The sequence below is a fragment of the Prorops nasuta genome, unplaced genomic scaffold, assembly GCF_024137725.1.
Source record: "Prorops nasuta isolate Cenicafe-Biocafe unplaced genomic scaffold, Cenicafe_Pnas_1.2 PNAS00001, whole genome shotgun sequence".
Lineage (NCBI taxonomy): Eukaryota > Metazoa > Arthropoda > Insecta > Hymenoptera > Bethylidae > Prorops > Prorops nasuta.
In genome coordinates this window covers 15,556,159-15,582,712 of record NW_027116798.1, presented here as the reverse complement: position 1 = coordinate 15,582,712, position 26,554 = coordinate 15,556,159, and positions in this window count along the sequence as shown.

Below are 26,554 nucleotides of genomic sequence, written 5' to 3'. Positions count from 1 at the left end.
GAGGAAACAAAATAACATTACTTTCAAATCCTTGGTAATGAATATAATATAGCGGGAAGATTTTCATTAAGAAATAATTATTTGATCGGGAACTAAGTGTGACATGAGCGGTAATACGGTAATTTAAACAAAATTAGTTTTCAGGTCACTTCGTGAATCGGTAAGTATCGGTAACAAAAAAAAAAAAAAAAAAAAAAAAAAAAAATAAAGAAAGTACAAAAGAAAAGAAAAACTTAGATTTAGGTTTCTATTAATTTGGTTTTCGACCCGTACGTGCGACCCATTCTGCTACCCATATGTCCTCGCAATTAGGACATTCTTTAACTGTGACTCCTACATGGCCACATTTGTAACAGAATTTTCGACGCGGATCTCGGCACTGACTATACAAATGGTTGTCCCTTCCACAGTTGTGACATCTTTTTCTTGGAATCATTAGCGAAATGGGACTCCTATGATACGATTGAGTAGGAATTGAAGCTCCTGCGACTTCATTTCGATCAGACGGTAATACTAATTCTTCTAGCGGCACTACAGTTTGTACCCCAATGTCGCGAGTAGCAGGTTTATTATGGGAAGATGGTGAATCTCCATCCACGGTGTGATATGAAGAATCGGAAATTTCTTCCTCAGGTGAACTATCGTCTCTTACGACGTTTTCTCGTGAAATGTTCTCTTCCTGGAACTGTTTTGCATTTTCGACCAAATAATCGTAGGTGCCGGGTGTACTGAGCACATAGGCGGCAAACAACAGTTGATTTTCTTTGGACAGTGTCCATCGGGGTTGATACGGTAATAATGCCATGTTCCTAAGAAGATTCAATTAAAGATGGATTAAACGGTTTCAAATCGGCTACATGAGCTTTAAATTGACGTCGATTATCCAAAGTACTGATACGGTAAACGGTAGGCGAATAGACTTCTATAACTTTGTAAGGTCCGTGATACTTAGGGTATAGCTTTGCGGAAACACTCTTTTCGGTAGACGATAACATCCTAGATTTCGATAATATCAAATCTCCGGTAGAAAATCGAATATCTCTACGATTTTGATTGTAATAACGTGCATTACGAGAGGATTTTAATTCTAACTTAGAGGCTATCCACTCTTGTAAATCCTTAAGATATTTTATGCGTTCTAACCAAGGTCTGTTATCATTATTTAGTTCACGGTAATTGTCGCTAGTTCGGTATCGGTGGCAGTTGATAGGTCTAGGTTCACGTCCTAGATTTAAATAAGCCGGGGTCGTACCAAGTGTAGTATGAAAGGCGGTATTATAAGCGAAACGGAAGTCGGTAAGGTGGACATCCCAATCGCGATGATTTTCTTTTAGAAATGAAACAATCATGGTTTTTAATACGCGATTTACCCTTTCGACGGGATTCGATTGAGGGTGATAGGGTGGTGTCGTAGAATGACGAATATGATACTCTTTACATAGATCCTTAAGAATTTTATTAATAAATTCAGTGCCATTATCCGATAATAAAATGCGTGGCACTCCCCATCGAGTAAGTATCAGATCTTTAAAGGTATCTTTAATTTTTGCTCCTGTTGCGGTACGAAGGGTACTAGTCTCGATCCAACGTGTAAAAAGATCTTGATACACGACTATGTACGCGAATCCACGAGAACTCCTCGGAAATGGACCCATTACATCCACGGCAACGGTATCCCACGGTAACTCGGTAATTCGTTGCCCCATAAGTCCCATGGGTGGTAATTGTTCGACTTTACACTTTTGACATATCTCACATCGTCGTACAAATTCTACGACATCGCGATAAACACCAGGCCAAAAGTATCTGATAATTATACGATGGTAAGTTTTCTCGACACCTAAGTGTCCGGATTGAGGTTCAGAATGGGCTTCGTTAAGAATGGACGATCGGAATCTAAGTGGGATTATTAGTTTCCACGGCTCTAAATCTGGTAATTCGGTCAATGAATCGGAAGTCGGACGGAAATAATACAATCTCCCATCTCGTAATTCGTAATTCGGTAATTTTTGAGGTGTCTTAATTATGGTTTCTAGACGTTGGTTATACCAGGCGTCTGTTTCGTCATTCATATTGTCCGGAAGTAAAGAATCGGTATTTTCTTTTGTCGGTCCATCGTCTGCTGGTATAGTCGGAGTAGATCTCTTATTTTGAGCTCTTGTCTGGACAGCATAAACTAGTTCGATAGTTTCTATATTTTCGACCTCGGAAATTTCGGTAAGGTCATCGGTAAACGGTACGGGAGGTAGAATAATATTTTCGGTAATATTTTCGACCAGTGACTGGTCTATTGTCAGGTAAATTTCATCGTTAAGTAAAGCAACCTCGTCGGCAATGGTAACATATAGGGTATTGTAAGAGTCTAAATTACTAGTAGATTTATTTTCCTCGTTAGCCTCGAACATTCTGGATAAAGCGTCGGGAACGTAATTTAGAGATCCCTTTCGATATTTAACCGTAAAATCATACTGTTGTAGATCTAGGGCCCAACGCGATAATCGTCCTATCGGATCTTTAAGGTTTTGAAGCCATCTTAAACAGCTGTGATCCGTTTGTACAATAAAATGGTAGCCTTGGATATACTCACGGAATTTCTTAATTGCCCATAACACGGCAAGGCATTCTAACTCTGTAGCTGAATATTTTCGTTCAGCTTCGGTCAGAGTACGACTGGCATACGCGATAATTCGTTCTTGATTATCTTCTTCTTGGGTTATTACTGCACCAAGTCCGATTGTACTGGCATCAGTCTGAATGGTAAATTGACGGTAGAAGTTTGGACACGATAAAGTTGGAGCGGTAGTCAATAATCGTTGGATATCACGGAAAGACTTTTCCTGATCCTTTGTCCAGTTCCAAGCGAATCCCTTTTTGAGTAACCGATTTAATGGTTCCGCGACTGAGGCGAAATTTGGCATAAACCTCCTATACCATGACGTCATTCCCAAAAATCGACGTAGTTGTTTTAAATTATTGGGTCTGGGATATTCGAGAATCGGTAATATTTTATCGGGATCGGTACCCAATCCTTCCGCGTTCACTCGGAAACCCAAGTATCGAACGCTCGAACGACAAAATTCGCTCTTATCAGGATTTATGAGTAATCCAGCCTCAACAATTCTCCTGAAAACTCCTCTCAACCAATCAAGATGTTCTTCGAATGTTTCGGTAACTATAATAATGTCGTCGAGATAGGCAAACGCGTGGGGTTCCATTTCGGCCCCGATAACTTTGTCTAGTAACCGTTGAAACGTTCCGGGGGCTCCCGTTAAACCGAAGGGCATCCTGGTGAAATGGAATAATCCGCGACCCGGTACTGTGAAAGCGGTAATTTCTTTACTGTCTTCTTCCATCGGTATCTGTAAATAGGCCATACTCAGGTCAAGAGCGGTAATAAATTTGGCACCTCGTAATTTATTAAGAATGGAATCCATACGCGGTAACGGGTACGCGTCTTTTTTGGAAACCGCGTTCACCTTCCGAAAATCTAAACACATTCGGTAAGTTCCGTTTGGTTTCCGAACCATTACAATGGGGGATGACCAATCACTATTTGACGGTTCGATGATTTTATCCTGCAAAAGTTTATCCACCTCGGCATATATAGATTTTTGGACAATAGGCGTAACCGGATAATATCTCTGCTTGATGGCTGGGTTATCTCCGACGATAATTCTATGCTTAGCAAGGTGGGTTATACCCGGGGCAGTTTTTAAAATAGGTATTTCTTTGTCCAAAAATTCGTTAAGTTTTAGGCGTTGCAAATCAGTGAGTTCCACGACTCCGCCACATTGGGATGAATTTATAGTAATAATTGAAGGATCGTTAAATGTTGTATTTTCCTCAAACGAATAAGATTTGGAAGGGTAATCAGCAAAGTACCATAAAGGTTCCCGGTAATCGATAACTATTCCGAAAATAGTCAGCGCGTCCAAACCAAAAACAAACGGAACGGTAAGAGAAGGAAATATAATAACATTGATCGATATAGTATGGCTTACGACGGTAATCGGTAACGTTAATTGTTGTTTTAAGATTTCGGTATGCCCATCAGCAGTTACGACAGATAATGGTGAACATGTTAATATTTCTAGATTGTCTATGTTTAAAAGCGTCAATCCAGAGTCTCCAATGAAAGATCGCGAAGCCCCACTATCGACCAAAACTCGTAAATTTATTCCATTAATCTTAACACTTAAATACAAAAGCGAAGAGGGTCGACATTGGATTTTAAACACACTAGTTGAAACATCCTGAATGACCGAAAAAGAGCTCAAGGTGACTGCATCATCGGACTGGTCAGTTTCTACTGGATCGGTAACTTGAAGAGACGGTATTGCTGAAGGTTCATGGTCTTGGACATTGCTAAGAACCGGACAGGAAATCGTCGCCATGTTTACGACTTCCGTTTTGAGTTTTCCGAACAATTGGGACAATTTGGCCTAGTAGTGTCAAGCTTTCCACACCGATGGCAAAATATGTGAGTTCTAGGCTGCGGACAATTTACATATCTATGTCCATCTTGCTCACAATTCCAACATTTAAAGATTTTATTTCCCGAGTTCGGGTTAGCGGGAGACTGAGCGGTACTGGTTGATGGTGTCGGATTCGGTAAGGTCGAGTTGACCTTCTCCTGTTGTCTAGGTGGAGGTTTCGATCGTTCTTTGGTTGAGGTCGTAGTTGACGTAACCACGTGACAGGCGGTATTATCTTCTTCGGTAATTGTTAAAGCCGTTTTCGGACGTCGCACTTGTTTAAGAGAAGGATGGTAAGCTAAGTCGGGAAATATTGCACGTTCCGGGGGAGGCGGGGCCCTAAAACCCTGAGTACGCTGATAACTCGCCTCTATCTGGATTGCTCGTGCTTCAAGCGCATCAAAATTGGAAATAATATTAACGTCGATAAGAGCCTGTAAGCGGGGTAACATATTTATATGTGCCCAAGTAACTTGTTCTATCTCCCCCCAGGGTGGCTGTACTCGTTCCATTAACGCCCTAATACACGTCAAATAATCGGCAACTGGTTCATATTCGGCTTGTGTACGTTGAGAAATCTCTACTCGCAACGCGATTTGTAGTGATCGGGCTCCAAACCTAGCGCGGAAAGTATCTTCAAAAGTAGTCCAGTTTTCCCAATCTTGTCTATGACTACGGAACCAGGATAAAGCTATCCCTGACATTAGGAAAGGAGTGCATTTTAACATTTCTTGATCCGGTAAATTCAGTAAGGTTCTCGCTTCAGATAATCGTAATAAGAAGGCATCCACATCCTCATTAGATTTTCCGCTAAAGGAAATATTGAGTCGTTTTAGAGTGGCTAATGCTTGCGAGAATTGTTGACATGACGAACGGGAATCATTCATTCGGTAATTACGGTTACTTTCGTTAAATCGGGAAGGAGGAGGAACAGCATTATAACGTTGGTTATCTGGTCTACGCGGTAATTGCCATTCTCCTAAATCGTTTTGGGTCGGTAAGGTAGACGCTGAGTGGGTATAGCCGGGTAACGTTCGATTTTGTATATTAGTAGAAAGAGCATGGTGTAAAAGTAAGTTAGTTGCCCGATCCTGCGGTTGATTAATATGGTTTTCTCCGATAGTAATCTGATTCAGCCTTTCCAATACATCGGCAACCACTTCAGCTCTAATCCTATCAAAATCGGCGAGGGTTGGTCCCCTAGGAGAGCGGTCCCTTGGTAAACTTCGTTCGCGAATATTTGGTAAATCTAGATTTTCTCGCGGACTTCCACGTCGGGCTCCCACCCAAGCATCCTGAGAATCGGCAGGATTCGCGAGGACTTCCTGTCGATGAACGATTTCTAGTTCTTCCACATCTCCGCTGAACTCCGCGTCTTCATTATCACTGAATTCTAGTTCTTCTTCTTCGGGAGGATCCTCTACTACCGGTAATCCTAGTTGACCTTGATAATGTTTTAATAAACGTAGTCGTAATGTCGGAAGGATTCCCGAATCATCTAGACCGAGTTGAATTAATTTATCTTTAGCCTCCTTTTCGGATAATAATTTTATCCATTTGAGCTGTTCTGGGAAATTAATTCGTCTTGTTGGCATTTTGGTTAATTTATTTGGATCGGTAAGCGAGAAAAGATAATCTGGGTCGATAAGTGTTCTTTCCGGTCGGTAATTATTAATAAGTTACTTTGTTCAACGAGAGAACGGCTCTCGTGCGGAAACCCTGTTCAACGGAAGAAAAACTCGAAAAGACTTGCTGATGTTTTGTCACTTTCAGGTTAGGTGAAGGTTCGTATAATTTTATATCCTATTCTAATTGAGGATAAGAAATTACAAAGGGAAGAATTGTCAATCTGATAATAATTCTAATTACTTTTGGACAATCGACGCCGTCACGGTTGACAATAACCTTCTCGCCGGCAGAACAATAGGTTAAGAGACTAAGATTAAGTCGTAATGTTTGTAAACGCAAATTCTGCCGATGAAATACGGAAATCTCAATTCTAACTACAAGAATATTTTATTTAAGACTCACCAGTAGGTATATTAATCCGTATAGACACTATTTCGTCGGTATTACGATAACTGGCTTACTCACTTCTATTCGTTTCACGACAATACGGTAACTGCGTTCGAAGAGTAGCGCGCGGTGCGTACAAAAAAAAGTAAATATATACTCGATTCAACCTTCGACGCCAAACAAAAGTTTCTATACGGAATCTTCCGAGTGTGATTCAAATAACTATCACAGAGCTAAAATCACACACATGTTTTCAGAATTACTCTCCAAAGTAAGTTCAAAAATTCCGTATCTTCCAAGTCTGTAGGCCCCACGTTGGGCGCCAATTTGTAACGTCGCAATTATTACTCTAAAAATTTTCAGGAATTTGTTCGGTATTGCTACTCGTTACCTTCGGCGTTCTGCAGACTTTTGGGAATTCGTTGTTATTTCCAATTTACTAAAGTGTTGGGCGCCAGGCCCGGCAAGGGCCACGTAACTAATTATTCGGAAAATCGGAAAAATCCGCAAAACGAGCCGGTAATCTCGGTTAGCTCAGCCCCGTAGGTAAGTAGAGGGGGGGAGGTAAGACAGAACTTGGAAGAAATACGCTCTTATTTAATAATGAAAATAATATGTATGTATTTATAATTATTAATGATTCCCAATAGCGAGAGAATTAGGACACTTTATATACTTTAAAGAACAACTCGGAGACGGTAGTTTTATATACAATCCTCTGTATTAAAATTTATACGGGAATATTACGAACTAACGACTTTACAATTAATATGTACAGTAGATCTATCACGCGCATCGATAGTTTCGGAATTTTTACTTGACGCAGGGGTCGAATTAGGATCGTGAACGGGAAATGAAGGAAATCTCGAATTTAAATCCAAGTTCGATTAGCCAGGCCCACTCGCCAATTTACTTGAGATCAATCGGCGAAACTCTACCAAATTAACTCTGCAAGAAGCAGATACTTCACGAGTGAAGGGCGATGCGCCTATTTTCTTCACTAAATCTTTTATAAATCGAAAGGCACTTATGCCAAGAAAGAACGACCACGAGTCTCAAGTTTCTCGTGTCGATTCACGAAAAGTCCCAAGGGACCCGGTTCTGGCTAATCAACTAGGCTTACTATGGACGGCAAAGATCCAGTATTTTCGGCTATTAACTTTTACAAATCTGCGATTCTAATACCAAATTTCTCGAGCTCAGAGGAGCCACTCACCGACCAAAGACGGTATTCTGGTACTGGACGGCCTCGTCGGTTCAGGATTCCTCGTATGGACTCGGCAGAACAGGATGGCGGACCCAATGATTTTCCCAATTGCGGATAGATCGTCCAAATATCACAAACAGATTTTGAGTGACTTATATGACCAGGAGACAAGATAAGAGTGAGTCGTCTTGGTAATTCATCGGACTCCGGAACTTCGGTAATTCGCCCCACTGTCCTCGATTACTTTTCGGTAATTCCTTTGATTCGTCAATCTTGATACGAATATGATCGACTATGACCGAAGAGAACTTTCCTTTGAATCGGTAGTTTCTCGGTAAGACGGAATTCTAGATTATTCTAGATTCAATAGACGGTTACAAGGTCTCTCAATAGATGATTCTCTTCGACTCGTAACATGACGGTAGTTTTGAGGGTGGAGACGGTAATACTGATCTTCTTATTATTCTTCTTATCGGTAATGTGGTCCAGACGGTTATCCAGGAAGCCAGCAGATGCGTCATTCGTCGATGCGTAGGCTCTCCTCTGAGTCGGTAACAATATTCCTTAACGATAAGTTAATTGCCTATAAAATGGATCTAACGCAATTATCGGTATTTATTCGGTAATAAAATATAAAACAATATCATATACACGCATTATAATCAAACAAAAACAAAAATAGAATAATAAATGATACAAACGGTAATTCGGTAAATCGATGCGTGTGATTTATGACTCCTATCTGTCTCCGAGCATCCAAGGTCACGAGTCTTACTCTAGTTAATTCTAATGAAGCCTAAATGTAGATAATAATTAGTATATATATATTTTTGTGAGGCTGTATTATTCGCTCTCGAATAACCAGCGTCACACCGGAGCGGTGATGAAGGAGGTATGGGGATTAGGAAGAAGGATATTTAGAAATAATGTGGGAAGAAGACTATGGATGTTTGAGAGGATGATATGGCCTGTGATGGGATATGGAGCGGAGATATGGGGTTGGGCAGAGAGAGGAAGGATAGAGGCGATGGGAGAGAGATTCATTAAATGGGTACTGGGGGTGGAGTGGGTTACATCAGGTTATGCAGTGAGGGAGGAAGTGAAAATGAGAAAGCTAAAGGGAAGGGCAGGAAAGAGGGCATGGGATTTTGAAGAGAAGCTGAGGGAAGGGAAAGAGAACAAGTGGGCAAGGGAGTGTCTGAGGGAGATGGAAGGGAAAGAAAGGAGGGGAGAAAAAGGGTCAAGATGGGAAGAGGAGAGGAGAAGTCTGTTAGAGGAGTATGGTGAAAAGAGAGGCAGGGAAGGATGGGAAAACAAGGAAGAGAGAGAAAGGATATGGGATGAAGTAGTGAGGAAAATGGAAAGGAGAGAAGAAGAGGAGAGAAGGAGTAGGATAGGAGCATCGAGATATAATAGGTGGTATAGGATAGTGATGGAGGAAGGGATACCGGAGTACCTGAGAGGAGGAAAGAGAGAAGGTGAATGGAGAAGAATAGCAAGGTATAGGCTAGGAAATGAGATGAGGGAAGGGCAATATTGGAGGCAAGAGGATGAGAGAAGGTGTAGGGTATGTGGGTGGGAAAGGGAAAGCTGGGAGCATGTGTTGGGAAGATGTGGAAGGGGGAGGAAGGGGATGAGACGGGGGTGGAGGAGAGGATAAGGGAGATATTGGATGGAAGTGGAAAAGGAGTGGAATAGATGAGAGAGATGGATGAAGAGAGGAATGGGCGGATAACCCGGAAGCGGAGGTCAGCGGAAGGATGCGTGAGGATGAGTGGAATGGAAGGATGAATGAGGCGTCTCTCTCTCTGTATGTATCTGTGTGTGTGTATCTATGTATATATAAGGAGTAAGAAAATGGAGTAAAATAGGTTAAGATAGGATAAGTAGATGTAAGGAATTATGTGGAACGATTGTAAGAAAATTGGGGCGAACCCCAAAAGGGCGCTCAGGAAAATAAAAAAAAAAAAAAAAAGAATAGGACTAGCCTATTTCATTTTTATAATATTCTTTATTATTCTTTGTTTTTAGTGAACTATATTTGCATTTAGCAGCAAGGATCATACGTGTTAAAAAAATTAATAAATTCTTGTCCAACGCAATTGGTTTAATGGATGTAAAAATAATAATTTTGTTATAGGTACTTATAAATCACTTAATATAATTGATTTCTTAATTGTTTTTCTAATTTTTATAAAAATAATTGAATTTTATATAGGGTCTATGCAAACAATTCAAACGTTAAACTGCAATTTGAATTCCAAAAAGCTGAAAGTGCTAGGTATGATGTTAAAATGGGATCATCCAGATGAAATTTATACAAGTGGAACAGATGCAATACAATTTGCACCTCGTGTTTACACAGTTCACAGTGACCGGTCTTATTATCAATTAGGAGTAAGCACACACATACACACACACACACACACATACATTTATATATTTATAACCAGAACTTCTAATGCTATATTTAATTTTTAAATAATGAATTTGTATACAATATGCCTCTATAGTAAATACATAGAAGTTGTTTTAAAACGAATTTTGATTTTTAGGATGTAGAAGGCATAATAACTTTTATATATTCCTGCCAACAATATGCTGTTTTCCCATGCATTATATATTTAATAGCTTATTGCATTTTACTTTATGGAATTTTACAGAAAGAAAGCATGTGCTTGATGTATCTGTTTAAGAGATGTTAATATGTTAAAGATTTTTAATGTATACTAAACAATTTTTTTTTATCGGTAAATTAACTTAAGAAGCCTGATTTATTAAATATGCGTTTTTATATAAATAAGTGTTATTGTTCATATAAAACACACATATTATACTTTATTAGTAATTTCTAAATTAATATAATTTTAATGAAAACGAACAGATCATTTGGAAACACGTAAATACATAAATTATTCTTATTTACAAGTATTGTTCAAATACACCTCCAGCAACTGCAGAACAGAATTCTAGCCTTTTTTCAAAGCCTTCTAAAACATTTTGCAGTTGCTGAGGTGTTATCCTCTCGCATCGTGCAACAATTGTTTGTCTTAAATCCTCGAGGTTTTCTATTTTAATACCACTATAAATGGAATCTTTTAACATTCCCCATATCCCAAAATCAAGGGGTGAAAGGTCCGGCGATCTTGGAGGCCATTCAATAGGGCCTTTCTTTCCGATCCACCTTCCTGGATACTTGGTGTGCAAATATTCTACAACGTTTCTTGCTGTATGGGGAGGAGCGCCGTCTTGTTGGAACATTATAGGCCTCTGTAAGGTAAACAGAAATTAAACAATCATTTTAAAATTTATTTAGTAATATTATGTTAGCTTCAATATTTTAAAAGTAAAATTACATTTGCCGCTATCATTCGGAGCCTAGGGTCTACTTCTTCTCTCAGCATTTGCAAGTATATGTCAGCATTCAAATTCCCGTCAATAAATATTGGGCCAATTATGTTATCTCCCAATATGCCAAGCCAAACATTTAATTTTTGCTGATATTGGCTGTGAGATTCTATTCATTCGTGTGGGTTTTCTTGAGCCCAAAATCTGGTATTCTGTTTATTCGGCGATTTTACCAGTACGAAAGTAGACTCGTCTGAGAATACTATATTTTGCAGCAAAATAGACTTATCATCTATTTTTTCCATCGTCGTCTTACAAAACTCCAATCTCTTTGTATAATCTGTCTCCTTTAACTCCTGACAGTTGAAGATCTTGTATGCATGAAATTTTTCCTTTTTTAAAATTTTGTGCACGGAAGATACGGAGACTCCGATTTCTCTGCTCATATCGATAAGTGATTGGCAAGGATTATTAACAGCAGAATTTTTAATAGTATTCCTTACATACTCGGATAATGCTCTTGTCGGTCGTTTATACCAAAAGTGGCTTCAATCAAGGCAGCCTGTATCTTCAAATTTTTGAATAACTCGATGAATTGTACTCTGAGAAAATGCTGGTCGGTTAGGAAATTCCCTTTCTAACAATTCCATTATTTTATTCAAGGAGGTGCCACTGTAGTACGATTTTACTATTGCAATTTTTTCTTTCACATTCATTTTTTATCAATGGAAAAATTTATTAAAAATTTGTTTACACGATGGAAGAAAAAATGTAATAAATTTCTAGTTTTTATGTGTTAAAATTAGAACCAAAGCAATAATTATCGAATATTTTTCACAATTTTATGAATTTATTCAATAAATCAATGAAATGCTGCAGTAGTACTAAATTGCTTAAACAAATGAAGTTCGAACCTTCATTTGTTTAAGCAATTTAGTACTACTGCAGCATTTCATTGATTTATTGAATAAATTCATAAAATTGTGAAAAATATTCGATAATTATTGCTTTGGTTCTAATTTTAACACATAAAAACTAGAAATTTATTACATTTTTTCTTCCATCGTGTAAACAAATTTTTAATAAATTTTTCCATTGATAAAAAATGAATGTGAAAGAAAAAATTGCAATAGTAAAATCGTACTACAGTGGCACCTCCTTGAATAAAATAATGGAATTGTTAGAAAGGGAATTTCCTAACCGACCAGCATTTTCTCAGAGTACAATTCATCGAGTTATTCAAAAATTTGAAGATACAGGCTGCCTTGATTGAAGCCACTTTTGGTATAAACGACCGACAAGAGCATTATCCGAGTATGTAAGGAATACTATTAAAAATTCTGCTGTTAATAATCCTTGCCAATCACTTATCGATATGAGCAGAGAAATCGGAGTCTCCGTATCTTCCGTGCACAAAATTTTAAAAAAGGAAAAATTTCATGCATACAAGATCTTCAACTGTCAGGAGTTAAAGGAGACAGATTATACAAAGAGATTGGAGTTTTGTAAGACGACGATGGAAAAAATAGATGATAAGTCTATTTTGCTGCAAAATATAGTATTCTCAGACGAGTCTACTTTCGTACTGGTAAAATCGCCGAATAAACAGAATACCAGATTTTGGGCTCAAGAAAACCCACACGAATGAATAGAATCTCACAGCCAATATCAGCAAAAATTAAATGTTTGGCTTGGCATATTGGGAGATAACATAATTGGCCCAATATTTATTGACGGGAATTTGAATGCTGACATATACTTGCAAATGCTGAGAGAAGAAGTAGACCCTAGGCTCCGAATGATAGCGGCAAATGTAATTTTACTTTTAAAATATTGAAGCTAACATAATATTACTAAATAAATTTTAAAATGATTGTTTAATTTCTGTTTACCTTACAGAGGCCTATAATGTTCCAACAAGACGGCGCTCCTCCCCATACAGCAAGAAACGTTGTAGAATATTTGCACACCAAGTATCCAGGAAGGTGGATCGGAAAGAAAGGCCCTATTGAATGGCCTCCAAGATCGCCGGACCTTTCACCCCTTGATTTTGGGATATGGGGAATGTTAAAAGATTCCATTTATAGTGGTATTAAAATAGAAAACCTCGAGGATTTAAGACAAACAATTGTTGCACGATGCGAGAGGATAACACCTCAGCAACTGCAAAATGTTTTAGAAGGCTTTGAAAAAAGGCTAGAATTCTGTTCTGCAGTTGCTGGAGGTGTATTTGAACAATACTTGTAAATAAGAATAATTTATGTATTTACGTGTTTCCAAATGATCTGTTCGTTTTCATTAAAATTATATTAATTTAGAAATTACTAATAAAGTATAATATGTGTGTTTTATATGAACAATAACACTTATTTTTATAAAAACGCATATTTAATAAATCAGGCTTCTTAAGTTAATTTACCGATAAAAAAAAATTGTTTAGTATACATTAAAAATCTTTAACATATTAACATCTCTTAAACAGATACATCAAGCACATGCTTTCTTTCTGTAAAATTCCATAAAGTAAAATGCAATAAGCTATTAAATATATAATGCATGGAAAAACAGCATATTGTTGGCAGGAATATATAAAAGTTATTATGCCTTCTAAATCCTAAAAATCAAAATTCGTTTTAAAACAACTTCTATGTATTTACTATAGAGGCATATTGTATACAAATTCATTATTTAAAAATTAAATATAGCATTAGAAGTTCTGGTTGTAAATATATAAATGTATGTGTGTGTATGTGTGTGCTTACTCCTAATTGATAATAAGACCGGTCACTGTGAACTGTGTAAACACGAGGTGCAAATTGTATTGCATCTGTTCCACTTGTATAAATTTCTTCTGGATGATCGCATTTTAACATCATACCTAGCACTTTCAGCTTTTTGGAATTCAAATTGCAGTTTAACGTTTGAATTGTTTGCATAGACCCTATATAAAATTCAATTATTTTTATAAAAATTAGAAAAACAATTAAGAAATCAATTATATTAAGTGATATACAGGGTGTATCTCTAACGGCGGCATATAGGAGATTCGTGTTAGTTGACTATAGCGCTCAGGAAGATGGTAACTGAGAGCGCTGATTGGTCAATATCATGTAGTGCCAACTTGAAATGGTCCGTTACCAATAGATGAATACGAAAAATGAGACCCATCCGCCATTTTGGAGTGGAGAAGTGTTTACATGCTAGTTGTAGCAGAAAGAGGTGTGAAATGTAAAAATGTCAAATAGTGAGGTTACTAAAGTAAAAATGGAAAATAATGAATGGAAAGTAAGAATATTCGAACTGTCCATTCATTATTTTCCATTTTTACTTTAGTAACCTCACTATTTGACATTTTTCCATTTCACACCTCTTTCTGCTACAACTAGCATGTAAACACTTCTCCACTCCAAAATGGCGGATGGGTCTCATTTTTCGTATTCATCTATTGGTAACGGACCATTTCAAGTTGGCACTACATGATATTGACCAATCAGCGCTCTCAGTTACTATCGTCCTGAGCGCTATAGTCACCTAACACGAATCTCCTATATGCCGCCGTTAGAGATACACCCTGTATAAGTACCTATAACAAAATTATTATATTTACATCCATTAAACCAATTGCGTTGGACAAGAATTTATTAATTTTTTTAACACGTATGATCCTTGCTGCTAAATGCAAATATAGTTCACTAAAAACAAAGAATAATAAAGAATATTATAAAAATGAAATAGGCTAGTCCTATTATAAAACTTATAACTTTTATTTTGATGCGATTACCTTATTAATAGTATACAAATTGTCAACTCTGATTTTATTAACAGAGATTTTAAGGCCTCGTTACAGCTAACGTTCTTTACAACATAGTTGTGTGTATCTTCGATCCAGCGACATAAAATCTTATAATACTCAAGTATAATTTTTAATCTTCCACAGTTAACTAATTGGGCTAATCTTGCAGTCATAGCATCACACTTTAAGTACCTATAATAAAGTAAATTATAATTAGCAACAATGTTTCAAGCACTACAATTTGCTTAAAATAAGGTTTTTTATTATTGTAATAATTTGATTAATGGCTCAATCATCGAATGACTATTCTCAACCACTGTATTCTCTCTATATTCAAAACAAATTTTGTCAACTCTTTGGTAAGTTTTAGAGAACATTTACGATGTAACACCAAGCTTGATTCCAACAAGAGATTTTATTGCTGTTAATTTAACGTTTGAATCAATCAATTCATCAGCAAATAATACCAAAACACCACACACTACATTATTATCACTGGCTTTACTGTTTTCGTTTGACAGATAACCTCTTTATTTTTGACAGTTCTTCGTTTTACACTTCTCTCTGTTTACGATGAGTATGAAAACACTCATTCACACCAAAATGGCGTGTGGGTCTCATTTCTCGTACCAAACTGTTGGTAGTGACCTATTTTAGGTTGGCACTACATGAAATTGACCAATCAGCTGTCTCAGATTCCATCATTCCGAGTGCTATAGTCAACTAACACGATCTTCCTATGTCCCGCCGTTAGGAAAAGACCCTGTATAGTTAAAAAGATATGCATCTTTTTCTACTAATGTTTTGGGGCGGTTTAAGTTCCTCACCCTGTATAGATTTCTTACTAAAAACAGAATCTTAAATTGTAACATTTTTATTACAAAATAAATTCAAATAAGTTTTATTATGAGTAACATGTAGCAACAATTAATTTTACTAATAAAATTATCAAACTAGGGATAATCATAACTTTACTAATGTAAATTATTATTTTCTGATATATGAACTATATCATTTTCATCCTCTCATGCTATATAGGAAAATGAAGGAAATATTTTCATAACAAGGATTTAAGAAAACATTCATTTCAAATATATATGAAACCTTTATTAATTCCTCATTCAATATATCAGCATACCTCATAACTTTTGATTATTATTTTAATATTCACAATTTTTTTATACATATGCAAATTAAATTCAAATGTCATACACCATAACACAGGGCTCGGAACGGTTTGCAACTTTCGGCTGATTTCCAAGCTCTATCCCCTCCACCAAGTCACGTGGGCTCGCAGTCGCTGGTCGTAGCTGGGCGCGTAAAACATAGCCAGGGGCGGCACACGCAATTCTGGAACAAATAAAACACATGGGACCAAATTACTGTTTATCAGCAATAGTATAAAAAATTTACCATTTATTGGCTCAACGTTATTCTAAATATAGTATTACCAAATAATAAGTCGAAAGTGTGTTTCACTAATGTAATTAGTTGATTTTAATAAACATTAAATTTATTCGATCTATATAAGAATAGTGCTATGGCCCTGCGTGTTGAATTTATAACTATTAAAAGTACGCAAATTGCAGTATTATTTTCCCTATTGTAGTTCTGCTGCTAAAAATAAATATACGTACGAATACAATACTATTTACCATTCCTTTCGCACGAAAGTTATACCTGTAATTATATACTTATATATATGCTTTAATGTTATAGACTGTTTCAAGGATCAAATGACAGATTCTTAATAGATTTCCACATCACCCAGGAGGTACTATTAATGATGCATTTTTTTTGTAAGTGGTATCCCCAATAGATCTAATCCACTGTAATTGACAACAACAGAAGTTAAAACTTAATTTGGTTTATATGTTGTGACTGGAGGAACTAACGAAGAAGTATCTATTTCGATGTTAGTTAAATATGTTTTCATAAGAGTAGCCAAAGTGGAATCATTCATGGAAAATCGTAAATCATTTTTAATTTGTTTCAGTTTCGAAAGAAAACATATTCACGCGAATAGGTAGATTTAAACAGAAAAAATTTTGCGCCTAAAATTTCTGAATAGACATAGAATTGCTTCTTAAAGTTGCAAGTGTTTGGAGCAGATTCTTGAAGTAAATATTTACAGACGGCAATGTGAGGATTAGTATTAAATACTAAATCATACTTAAACATACATTAAAATTTGCACCGAAGGAATTAATACGTCTGATCAACTGAGAAATAGACTGTTTTGACGTTTGCAATTAATAATTGACATTATGAAGGTGATTCGTTAAGCTATTGTTATTAAAGCTAATTCACAAGGAGAGTGCATATTTTTTGTTCTATAAGAAATTTTGAAACTTTCGCTGGTTTTTAATGATAAATAAGACGCGATTTTATGAGAATGTGTACAACTGTACGCACACTATTTTAAGCAAATTCACACCTACATGTAATTTTAATTTGATATATCTAGTGAACTGCTAGAAGGAACGTTACTTTCATATAGTTTTGAAAAGCTCTTGAGATAAGCTAAAAGAATATGCAATAAAAAATAGTAGGTTATTTAAAATATTCAAGGTGACCTTCATATATTTTTCAAATACAATTTGAAAATCAATCTAATGATAACATTTTATGTCCCCTTTTGAACCATAAAACTTTTGTATGAAACATTTTTTGAAAAATTATTGAATTTCGAAATAATCAACTGGAATTTTTCTAACGAACACCCTGTGTTGTTATTATACTCATGAGGTTGACTAGAAGATTTAAATATTTTAGTATCATTTTCAGTCTCCCAATCAAGGTTGCCAAGTCCGCCATCTTGAATAGTACTACGCTCTATAGTAAGTGAATTTGATATAAGGAATGCAGACTGCACAAAGTATACTGCCAGCGGAAATACGTCAGTAGCCATCTTAAATGCAGAACGTAATATATCAAAAATTATATATATTATATTCACAGCCTGTCACCGTGAACGGCGTGAACGAAGACAAATGTTTATTATACGGAAAAATAAAGTGTAATAAAGAAATAAGGAGTAGTGACAGCTTTGATCTATCTGACAGCTGATGTACTTATGGTATAAGTGAATAAATAAAATAAAAATGCTTTTCCTAAATTGATTTTTAATTTTGATAAAATGGTCAAATGTAGCCATTAATTAATTAGATTTGGTAATAAATACAAAAAATGCGTTTTATTATAACAAATGAGTTGAGGTAAAATAAACTCAATGTTTTTATATTAATCTGTTAACAAATGCACTTTTTTTATTTATTATTGAGTCCAATAAGTTAACGGTTATTAAAAAAAAAATTCTTTGTAATGAAACAAAAATGAAAAAATTTTAATCTTCACCAAGACTCGAACACGAGCCCACCGCATGATAAACGGCAACCTTACCGCCTGCGCTACAGCGCTCACTTGATGTACCAAGAGCAAAACAGCCTTTTTAAAGACTGACTACAATTCTTTTATTAATTCGTCATAAATGATCAAGAATTAGCTGTAATAATAAATACATTTATCTACATAGCATTATTGTACTAAATTTTTTGTTTTTAATTTGAAGCATACATTTTGCATGAAGATATGATAATTTAAGGGTAACCATTCAGTACTCTATATACAAAACTATTCATATGCTCAACTATCATAAATTAATTAAGTAATATTATAATATTTGTTATATGTAGTCGAATAACTATGATAAACCAGCATATGAATAGTTGTGTATTTAGAGTATTGCATGAACACCCTTAAAGTATCGTATCTTCATGTAAAATGTATGCTTCAAATTAAAAACATAATAAATTTAGTGCAATAATGCAGTGGAGATAAATGTATTTATTATTGCAGCTAATTCTTGATCGTTTATGACGAGTTAGTGAAAGAATTGTAGTCAGTCTTTAAAAGGCTGTTTTGCTCTTGGTACATCAAGTGAGCGCTGTAGCGCAGGCGGTAAGGTTGCCGTTTGTCATGCGGTGGGCTCGTGTTCGAGTCTTGGTGAAGTTTGAAATTTTTTCATTTTTTTTTGCATTACAAGGAATTTTTTTTTTAATAACCATTAATTTATTGGACTCAATAATAAATTAAAAAATGCATTTGTTAACAGATTAATATAAAAACATTGAGTTTATTTTACCTCAACTCATTTGTAATAATAAAACGCATTTTCTGTATTTATTACCAAATCTAATTAATTAATGGCTACATTTGACCATTTTATCAATATTACAAATCAATTTAGGAAAAGCATTTTTATTTGTTTTGAGTTTTTAGGTAAACGCAGCACCACTTCACACGGATAACACGTAAAAATGTCACGGTTAGCGGTAGTCGCTCTTCTTCTAAAGCCAATGTTGCCTGAAGTCCAAATCACACCTATGCTCTCCAGGCATAGTTGTGTTTGTACCGCTTCCCTTTAAATTTTCTATACTCCTGCTGGCTAGCGCTTATCTTCATTTTTGTTGCTAAAAGCTTGATTCTGGCATCACTGCCGTGTGGAACTATTAGTTTGCTAATAAAAGCAGAGGCTTAATTTTAAGAGATTGCAACATATAGTAATTAATATAGATACAATTGTAAAAAGAAAACAAAAATTTTATTTTACATATATTAACTTTAAATAAAATCCCACAAAGTACTGTAAAATATCTAACATGTTATATTATATATCTAATCTGTCAGCTTCTTTATTTTAATATTCATCTCAATTATCACAGTTTGATCCTCAGCGATGACACAGTAACCACATTATGGTGAATCTATTCTTTTTTTTTAATGTTCGATCCACATAGCTTCATCCTCAGCAGTGATACAGTAAACACACGTACATTACTATAATTTAATCTGAAACAAAATCCCACAAAGTACTATAAAACATCTTACATTTTATATTATATATCTATTCTGTCATTTTCTTTATTTATTATTGTATTTACCCAAAATGCTGACTCATTTATTTTAATGTCTGTCTCAATTAACACAGTTTGATCCTCATCAGCGATGACACAGAAACAACATTATGGTGAATCTATTCCTTTTGTTTTAATGTTCAATCCACATAGCTCCATTCTCAGCATTGACATAGTAAACACTTTACAATAATTTAATCTGAAACAAAATCCCAAAAAGTACTATATAAAATCTTACATTTGAAATTACAAATGTAATCTGTCAGCTTCTTTATTTGTATCGTATTTACCCAATGTGTTGATTGTTTATTTTAATATTCATCTCAATTAACACAGTTTGATCCTCAGCGATGACACAGTAACCATAATATGGTGAATCTATTCCTTTCATTTTAATGTTCAATCCACATAGCTCCATCTTCAGTAGTGACATAGTAAACACATTACTATAATTTAATCTGAAATAAAATCCCAGAAAGTACTATAAAATATCTTACATTTTATATTATATATCTAATTTGTCAGCTTCTTTATTTATTATTGTATTTACCCAGTTTTTTCACATGTTTATTTTATTATCCGTCTCAATTAACATAGTTTGAATCTCAACGATGACACAATAACCACATTATGTTTAGTCTATTCCTTTATTTTAATTTTGAAAATCTGCATAGCTCCATCCTCAGCACAGTGACATAGTAAACACATTACTATAATTTAATCTGAAATAAAATCCCACAAAGTACCACAAAATATTTATATCTTACATTTTATATTATAAAATTTATTGTTATACTTATCTAAAATGTTCAATCCTTTATATACTTTTAAAAATTATTTTTATGTACATTTTACAAATTTCGTCACTTTATTTATTCACTTATACCATCAGTATATCAGCTGTCAGTAAGATTAAAACTGTCACTTTATTTCTTTATATTACTTTATAACTTGTGGTATGTATATACTAACATTTGTCTTGGCTCACGGAGTCACGGACCATGCATTATGTATTTTGAAATTAGTAATTAGATATATCTATATTGCGGTCCCTCTACAGTCTCTACCCTCTGACGTATTTCCGCCGACCAGTAGTATCAGCAGCGACTATAGCGTAGTACCCAAAATAGTACTACGCTATAGGATATGTCGCTTTTGGGTACTACGGTAGTACCGAAAGTACTACACTTGGCAACCTTGCTCCCAATGAACTTTTTCAGTATAACAACAATGTGATTGACATTGCCAAATATCAGCAGTTGTTCAATAGATGATTATTGCCGCTTAAAGTGTCACAATAAACGGTCATTAGAACGGATTAGTCGATTAGGTCTCCGGTTGTGCGATTTTGTAATTTAGAGGTCGAAATAAATCTTCTCTTCTTTCTTTTGTTCATCAAAATTTATTTCTTTTGATAGAAAGTGATATCGATTTCTTCCTTGATTTTGCTGGTTTTGTGTTGTGAATTCTCTAATTTATTGACAGTTAGAGTGATAAAATGAGTGGAAATCAAAAATATAATCAGCGTTTCAACAGTTGCTGGGAAGACAAATTCTTCGTTTATATATCCAACAAAACGGTATGTCTGATTTGCCATTATGAGTCATCTATAGTTTCTAAATTTACTATAGAAAAACATTATTTTTCAAAGCACATGTCGAAATATAATCATTCAATTTATAAAGATGATAAAAGACGAAATTTAATAGAAGGATTGAAACTAGTTCTTAAACAATATTCTGATGAACCTCCAAATTTGGATATTGCTGCCCAAACATCCTCATTTGCTCGTAAAGCTTCCTACGATATTTCTTTGCTTATTGCTCAACGTAGTAAGCCTTTCGTTGATGGCGAATTTATAAAATCGTGTCTTCTTAAAGCAGTAAATGTTTTTGGAGGATCTTTGACGGTTGATGATATTCTTCAAATTCCATTGAACGATAAAACGGTTGCTTCCAGAGTGTAAGTAATAGCTGGTTCTATTGAAGAAAAATTGAAATCTCTGCTATAGTCGTGTGTATATTTTTCATTGTGCCTCGACGAAAGTACTGACAACCGTCATGTCAGTCAATTAAGTATGTTTATGCGCATTGTACAAGATGACTTTTCTTATACTGAAGAGTTATTAGATTTCTTCCTGTTATATGGTACAACGACAGGCGCAGATATTTTTAGCGCGGTAGAAAACACTTTTGAAAAATTTAATATTATTTTTACCAAGTGTTCATGCATCGTTACGGATGGTGCACCGTCTATGGTAGGAACTAGAATAGGATTTGCTGGGCAGCTATTTCAAAGAAATATAAAGTTCCTTTAATGCATTGCATTATTCATCAAGAAGCATTATGTGGAAAAGCAATAAAGATTACTGCTGCAATGAAAATGGTCACAAAAATGATAAATTTCATTAATGGAGGAAATAGATCATTAACTCATAGTCAATTTAAATTATTTTTAGCTGAGCACGATTCACTCTATAAGGATATACCTTTATATTCTGATGTTCGTTGGCTTAGTGCAGGGCAATGTTTAGAAAGGTTTTTCGCTTTAAAGAATGAAATAATGATGTTCTTGCAAAGTATAGCAATGACATCAACAATGTATAATAAGTTCAAATCATTCTTAGAAGATATAGATTCCCTTTGTGAGCTAGCATTAATAACTGATTTAACAAATCATCTTAACACCTTGAATTATAAATTGCAAACATCAAAACAATTTATTTCTCAATTAGTCAGTCATATCGATTCCTTCATAGCGAAATTAAATATGCTTATGCATCATTTAATACATAATAGCTTTTATCACTTTCCCGCATGTAAATATTTACTGGAGGAATCTGCTCCAAATACTTGCGACTTTAAGAAACACTTCTATATCTTTCAATTGATTATTGAAGAATTCACTACTCGTTTTAAAGATTTGCAAGCTCTTAGAAAGGATTTAATTTTATATGAAAATGTCTTCATTGTACCTATTGAGGTGCAAAATGTAACCTTACGGGAAGAACTTTGCGACTTACAAAATGATATTTCTTTGCATTATTTAAAAAATAAATTTCAGAACTCATTAGAAATTTTTAAAACCTTGCCAAAAGACAAATATCCTTTTCTAAGAAGTTTTGGGATCAGGATATTTTCTACGTTTGGATCCACCTATTTGTGTGAATGTTCGTTTTCTAAAATGAAACAAATCAAGAATGATTTACGGTCTTCCATGAATGATTCCACTTTGACTGCTCTTATGAGAACATATTTAACTAACATCGAAATAGATACTTCTTCGTTAGTTCCTCCAGTCACAACATATAAACCAAATTAAGTTTTAACTTCTGTTGTTGTCAATTACAGTGGATTAGATCTATTGGGGATACCACTTACAAAAAAAATGCATCATTAATAGTACCTCCTGGGTGATGTGGAAATCTATTAAGAATCTGTCATTTGATCCTTGAAACAGTCTATAACATTAAAGCATATATATAAGTATATAATTACAGGTATAACTTTCGTGCGAAAGGAATGGTAAATAGTATTGTATTCGTACGTATATTTATTTTTAGCAGCAGAACTACAATAGGGAAAATAATACTGCAATTTGCGTACTTTTAATAGTTATAAATTCAACACGCAGGGCCATAGCACTATTCTTATATAGATCGAATAAATTTAATGTTTATTAAAATCAACTAATTACATTAGTGAAACACACTTTCGACTTATTATTTGGTAATACTATATTTAGAATAACGTTGAGCCAATAAATGGTAAATTTTTTATACTATTGCTGATAAACAGTAATTTGGTCCCATGTGTTTTATTTGTTCCAGAATTGCGTGTGCCGCCCCTGGCTATGTTTTACGCGCCCAGCTACGACCAGCGACTGCGAGCCCACGTGACTTGGTGGAGGGGATAGAGCTTGGAAATCAGCCGAAAGTTGCAAACCGTTCCGAGCCCTGTGTTATGGTGTATGACATTTGAATTTAATTTGCATATGTATAAAAAAATTGTGAATATTAAAATAATAATCAAAAGTTATGAGGTATGCTGATATATTGAATGAGGAATTAATAAAGGTTTCATATATATTTGAAATGAATGTTTTCTTAAATCCTTGTTATGAAAATATTTCCTTCATTTTCCTATATAGCATGAGAGGATGAAAATGATATAGTTCATATATCAGAAAATAATAATTTACATTAGTAAAGTTATGATTATCCCTAGTTTGATAATTTTATTAGTAAAATTAATTGTTGCTACATGTTACTCATAATAAAACTTATTTGAATTTATTTTGTAATAAAAATGTTACAATTTAAGATTCTGTTTTTAGTAAGAAATCTATACAGGGTGAGGAACTTAAACCGCCCCAAAACATTAGTAGAAAAAGATGCATATCTTTTTAACTATACAGGGTCTTTTCCTAACGGCGGGACATAGGAAGATCGTGTTAGTTGACTATAGCACTCGGAATGATGGAATCTGAGACAGCTGATTGGTCAATTTCATGTAGTGCCAACCTAAAATAGGTCACTACCAACAGTTTGGTACGAGAAATGAGACCCACACGCCATTTTGGTGTGAATGAGTGTTTTCATACTCATCGTAAACAGAGAGAAGTGTAAAACGAAGAACTGTCAAAAATAAAGAGGTTATCTGTCAAACGAAAACAGTAAAGCCAGTGATAATAATGTAGTGTGTGGTGTTTTGGTATTATTTGCTGATGAATTGATTGATTCAAACGTTAAATTAACAGCAATAAAATCTCTTGTTGGAATCAAGCTTGGTGTTACATCGTAAATGTTCTCTAAAACTTACCAAAGAGTTGACAAAATTTGTTTTGAATATAGAGAGAATACAGTGGTTGAGAATAGTCATTCGATGATTGAGCCATTAATCAAATTATTACAATAATAAAAAACCTTATTTTAAGCAAATTGTAGTGCTTGAAACATTGTTGCTAATTATAATTTACTTTATTATAGGTACTTAAAGTGTGATGCTATGACTGCAAGATTAGCCCAATTAGTTAACTGTGGAAGATTAAAAATTATACTTGAGTATTATAAGATTTTATGTCGCTGGATCGAAGATACACACAACTATGTTGTAAAGAACGTTAGCTGTAACGAGGCCTTAAAATCTCTGTTAATAAAATCAGAGTTGACAATTTGTATACTATTAATAAGGTAATCGCATCAAAATAAAAGTTATAAGTTTTATAATAGGACTAGCCTATTTCATTTTTATAATATTCTTTATTATTCTTTGTTTTTAGTGAACTATATTTGCATTTAGCAGCAAGGATCATACGTGTTAAAAAAATTAATAAATTCTTGTCCAACGCAATTGGTTTAATGGATGTAAATATAATAATTTTGTTATAGGTACTTATACAGGGTGTATCTCTAACGGCGGCATATAGGAGATTCGTGTTAGGTGACTATAGCGCTCAGGACGATAGTAACTGAGAGCGCTGATTGGTCAATATCATGTAGTGCCAACTTGAAATGGTCCGTTACCAATAGATGAATACGAAAAATGAGACCCATCCGCCATTTTGGAGTGGAGAAGTGTTTACATGCTAGTTGTAGCAGAAAGAGGTGTGAAATGGAAAAATGTCAAATAGTGAGGTTACTAAAGTAAAAATGGAAAATAATGAATGGACAGTTCGAATATTCTTACTTTCCATTCATTATTTTCCATTTTTACTTTAGTAACCTCACTATTTGACATTTTTACATTTCACACCTCTTTCTGCTACAACTAGCATGTAAACACTTCTCCACTCCAAAATGGCGGATGGGTCTCATTTTTCGTATTCATCTATTGGTAACGGACCATTTCAAGTTGGCACTACATGATATTGACCAATCAGCGCTCTCAGTTACCATCTTCCTGAGCGCTATAGTCAACTAACACGAATCTCCTATATGCCGCCGTTAGAGATACACCCTGTATATCACTTAATATAATTGATTTCTTAATTGTTTTTCTAATTTTTATAAAAATAATTGAATTTTATATAGGGTCTATGCAAACAATTCAAACGTTAAACTGCAATTTGAATTCCAAAAAGCTGAAAGTGCTAGGTATGATGTTAAAATGCGATCATCCAGAAGAAATTTATACAAGTGGAACAGATGCAATACAATTTGCACCTCGTGTTTACACAGTTCACAGTGACCGGTCTTATTATCAATTAGGAGTAAGCACACACATACACACACATACATTTATATATTTACAACCAGAACTTCTAATGCTATATTTAATTTTTAAATAATGAATTTGTATACAATATGCCTCTATAGTAAATACATAGAAGTTGTTTTAAAACGAATTTTGATTTTTAGGATTTAGAAGGCATAATAACTTTTATATATTCCTGCCAACAATATGCTGTTTTTCCATGCATTATATATTTAATAGCTTATTGCATTTTACTTTATGGAATTTTACAGAAAGAAAGCATGTGCTTGATGTATCTGTTTAAGAGATGTTAATATGTTAAAGATTTTTAATGTATACTAAACAATTTTTTTTTATCGGTAAATTAACTTAAGAAGCCTGATTTATTAAATATGCGTTTTTATAAAAATAAGTGTTATTGTTCATATAAAACACACATATTATACTTTATTAGTAATTTCTAAATTAATATAATTTTAATGAAAACGAACAGATCATTTGGAAACACGTAAATACATAAATTATTCTTATTTACAAGTATTGTTCAAATACACCTCCAGCAACTGCAGAACAGAATTCTAGCCTTTTTTCAAAGCCTTCTAAAA